The sequence below is a fragment of the Sorghum bicolor genome, chromosome 1, assembly GCF_000003195.3.
Source record: "Sorghum bicolor cultivar BTx623 chromosome 1, Sorghum_bicolor_NCBIv3, whole genome shotgun sequence".
Taxonomy (NCBI): domain Eukaryota; kingdom Viridiplantae; phylum Streptophyta; class Magnoliopsida; order Poales; family Poaceae; genus Sorghum; species Sorghum bicolor.
In genome coordinates, this window is record NC_012870.2 from 27,269,574 (window position 1) to 27,274,226 (window position 4,653).

The 4,653-nt window shown below is 43.4% G+C and overlaps 1 long non-coding RNA gene across 1 annotated transcript; it reads left to right on the top strand.

Annotated features, from left to right (window-relative positions):
- LOC110431972 lies at window positions 255–1,423 on the top strand. Its single transcript, XR_002449431.1, has 4 exons — window positions 255–346; window positions 482–735; window positions 866–933; window positions 1,023–1,423. It is a non-coding gene; the product is annotated as an uncharacterized LOC110431972 (long non-coding RNA).

Sequence of the window (4,653 nt, forward strand, 5' to 3'; positions counted from 1 at the left end):
CATTAAGTTATCTAGGCATGGAGTCATGAGGCAATTCATTTATTTGACACCATTTTATCCTAAAGTTATGTCTAGCCTGATGGCTCTTTATATGGAGCTCGATGCTGATATTCATGCTGTTAATTCGCTCTCACTCAAACGTATCTTCCTGCCTGTAGGCTGGGCGGTATGTTGATCCAAGTTTTTTGAAATCAATCTATTTTCTGTGTTTTACCTCATCTCACATATATTAAACTCATTTTCATAGGACGATTGTATCCAAGGCAAGTTTTCCACTTTGCAATCATCTTGGGGTTCCTTCTTTTCTCGCTCGTACCTAGACTATAGGCTCCCCGCATATGAAATGGTAAGTCTCTCGTGCACATATTTTCCTCCTTGACTATCTATATGTCTCTTACATTAGCATACATTTGGCCGTCAAATTCCTAGCAAAATTACTATTTTGGAATCAAAGACAACTTTCTCGTTGTTTCTATCGCAGGTGGTCGCCCCTGTTTGCTATTGCAACAAATGGTTTTGCTTTGCATATCATATCCCCACCAAAACTGTCCACTTGTTTCACCTGATGTTCCCAACATACATTGAGCACCCAGACCTTGCATCCCGCAGCGGGCATGCCTACAAATTGCTCCAGGGTCTTTCTATTTCATTTGGTGGGTGCTACGATAGAATAATTATGCTGCTGTGTGATTGGAACTACGTGCTCACCTCCTGGAATGGGCCACTTGCTCTGGAGTAAGTCCTTCTAAAACAACGTTCTCTCAGTCATACTTGCGCACAAACACCTGGGCTCAGATGTTTATTTCTTACTGGCGTTGTATCTCACCTAATATTTGGATAATTGTACTTTACATTTGGTTTGAAGGGTTCTATGTTGCTATGTTTGCTCTATTCTTCGACGGTGCGCGTATTGGCACCGACATGTATGAACAGGTGAAAGAATCCACTTTTACATTGGCACGACATGTTTCAGTTTGTACTATGCATTCTAACCTCCACTCTTTTGTGTCCACCAAACTCAGGTTATGAATTACCGTTTCAAGTGTACCCTCTGCCGGCTGCTGCTTGATCGCCCCTAGAATCCTGACTGGCGTCAAACCGTAAGGGGCGTTATCCCCTAATGGAATAGTGTTGAATGCACCAGTTGTTTCATGGCTCGCCAGCACAGCCTGTTCTAGACTCACCGAGCCCGTGTATCATCTTGTGTTTACGGAGCGGTAGCATCTTTTGGAGTTGCATCTCGTGTAAGCTACTACTTATTAATCCTGTGTAATAGCCTGTAACCACTATGTGGTCCTAAGGGTCTTGATGTACCCAGCTTTGGTACTTGGCATGTATGTTTCCCATCCTTTATTTTTCCTTGTGTATGGAACCCAGCAACCGCAATTCCTAAGCTCCTTAGTTGCCAATTCACATTTCAGAGTATTCCACCTATACTATTTTCCGAGGTCTGCTACATCCGTTTTAGGATATAGATTAATTGCGCACCCATTCAAACGTGAAAGGATGGGTTTCCATCATGTAGCTATCTTATCTTGCCGATGCCACCTCTTTCAGTTCCAAATACTTTTTCGATGATTACACTGTAGCACACATTATCCAATCTTGTAGTAAATAGTCTTGAATATCCGCACGATTACAAGAATCTACGCGTGTTGCAATCTTTTCGTATTTACATCTATATTTAATGATTTATGCATGGGTTTCAAATTCAAAAATTTATAGTGCTTAGGACCTGTTTAGTTTTCAAAAAAAAAATTAGTTTGCCCATCACATCGACTCTTCCAACAAATGCACAGTGCATTAAATATAGAGGAAAACAAAAAATATTTGTACAATTCACATGTAAACAGCGAGCTAAATCTTTTTTTAGTTTAGTTAGTACAGGATTAGATATTATCTGTAAAAAACAATAGTGATACATTACCCAAAAACCCAAATTTTTGGCAACTGAAACAAGGACCGAGTGTGCTGGAATTAAAGGGCATATTTTTGCCTTTGTGCACCTACCTGCATTTATTCGTTCATCTACAATCCACCACGCCTTTATTGCCCCCCAATAAGTGTGAACGAGTTCCTTCCCCTACACTACACCTGCCTCTCCTTCTTCGTTCCTTCCCCTCCACTACTGCCGGCACTCAATCTTCTTCCCCTCTTGAAAACCCCACTCCTTTTGTCCACCGCTGTTGACAACGCAATCAACACACACGCTACCGCTTTTGCCGACGAGCTCACCACCCCACCACGAGTGTCTAGTTCTAAGGGGTCACCATCATCCGATTTGTTTGTCGTGGTCACAGATTATAATTGTTTCACAAAGCAATCCGTAGTCTTCCTGAAGGAAGTCTCGTATTCTTCATCTTTAATCTTTTGTTTGTAGGTACAATGGCTGACGATTTATCAGCGACTTCGAACACCGCCACTCTTAGTTGTCTGGGACCTGATCCGGTCGATCCTGTCACTGGTCTCCCTCTAGTACTATGTCTACATTGCAAGGACATCACAATCATAGCTTTGACTTGCAAATGGACGAAAAATTCTAGGAAGCGTTTCAAGTGCCCTAGGAATAGAGCGAAGGTATGTTCCTCAAACCAATGGTATATATTTAGGCAGATCTACAGAAACTGCTAAGGACGTAAACCCACGTTTCTTTCCTGTAGTTTTGACACATGATTTGTCTTCTTTTTTCTGCTTATAGGACCTATCGTCATGCCCTAGCTTCTTCCAATCCGGGTACGAGAAGCATCTTGACCGGGGCATTAATCCAACCAGTTCTGACGCTGTTCAAGGTGGTAGCAATCTGGGTCCACGGAACACCGGGACAGATGATCCCTTCATTGGTATGAATCATCAGATCCCCGGCACCAAAGATGCACCCTGTGAATGAAAGGGACGCGTTGACGCTTCTCCACGCAACGACATACTTATGTCCGGGATTTTTTTTCTTCGGAGCCGGAATTGTTTTCCTAATTGCTGCCATTGTTGTGCCGGTTGCTATGCTCATCCACCTTGTCGCCATACACTAGGCACCGGCCTTGCCGTTCACCGTCGACATGTACTAGTTCGTTCTGTTGCTACCAAAATGAAAAACCTTCGCTTTCTTAGTGTCCTTTTCTTCTTTTCCCATGTTATTTTTATTCTATCCTTCACTATGCAAGCAACTTTCAGTGTGTCAGTGTCTTGTTGATAATTTTCGACACCACCGTTTTTTACCACTCTATGGTACCTATATGCAATTTGTCACAAAGCATTATCACTCGAATCCCCAGTTGCCAACTAATATAATGAACCAACGACACATTCTAGTTCATTTGTAACCCTAATAATATAGTTTACATCCACTGGAACTCAAACTCCATGCATTAACTCACGCAGTTCCCTTGTCTTTGCCCCCCTAGGGTTCTCATCTGCAGTACTGTTCATCTCTCCGCTACTTAGCTCTGAGCACCTAGTCTTGTTCTTCCGTTTCCTAGCAGTTTCATAGGACTTCAGGCTTGTGTTTTGCGGATGACCCTTTGTAGCCAGCCTTGGTGGGCAACTTGTCGGCCCGCCGTCTTCATTGGCTAGTAACCCTCTTGATAGGCTGGTCGTTCCTTCTTTAGGCGCTGTGTTTACTGAAATTAGTATGTCAAGTGCGTTCATTGCCTCCGAGAGACCCACATCATTTAAAGACCTTTCCACACCAGGAGCGTCCAAGACCCGTTTCAGCATTAGTCTCTTCTAGATGTACTCGGTAGTCTCTTTCGTGTTTGCATCATCAATGGCCGTTGTGGCTTCAACTCCTACGTCCACCACGTCCTTTCTCCAATGGGCCAGTATGTTCCCTATGGGCACCTCTGCAACATCCAAGTGCATCAAGACCTGCACACACCAGACAACAGTGTTAACGATAGGGTTGTGCATTCGTTATGTATGTCTCATATTTTCGTCTCTCGCTATGTACCTTAAGTGCATGGCGGCACAACATCCCAACATGGCCGTACAACCCGCACGTGCAGTTTATTGTGTAGGGGTCGTCATATGTGACCATGAATCCACGTTCATCAGCCATTCCTGCTTCTTTGTAGTGCACTAAAACATACTCTTTGCCACGCTCGTCTCCGTTATCTTGTACCCCCTGCCTGGTATAGCTCGTTGTAGAACCGTTCATACATAGTTCTAGTGTAAATTTCCTCGGCATGCCTTCCTATCGGCACCCCAATCCTGTGTTTCCTCTAGACCTGCAACAAATTCAAACTGTTATAACATCATTTTACTAGTAATATTTACAGTCTTCTGTATTCATCTGTTGTATTCGGGAGGTTTGTATCTGTTTTGTAATGTGTATCTCTTTCTGTTCCTACTCAATGCGGTCATTTTGGAATTCATTGAGCTTTCTGACAAATAAGTACATTGGCGAGGAGCGTTGGATGAATTGTTTGAGCATGTGGTTAGCACTTTCACTCCTCTGATGTGTGCTTGTCATGCCAGCGCAAAAGACATTCATGAAGTAAGGCCTCGCCCACATTCCCCTCTTCGCATATATTCGCTTCAGGAATATGTTCTTCTCAAGCTTGTATTTCCTCACGAGCTGTCTCCACCTCCTCTCAAACTTCATGGCTGACACTTCCTCAGTCACTAGCTTGTGGAATTCCCGTTTAAACGCCACATTTT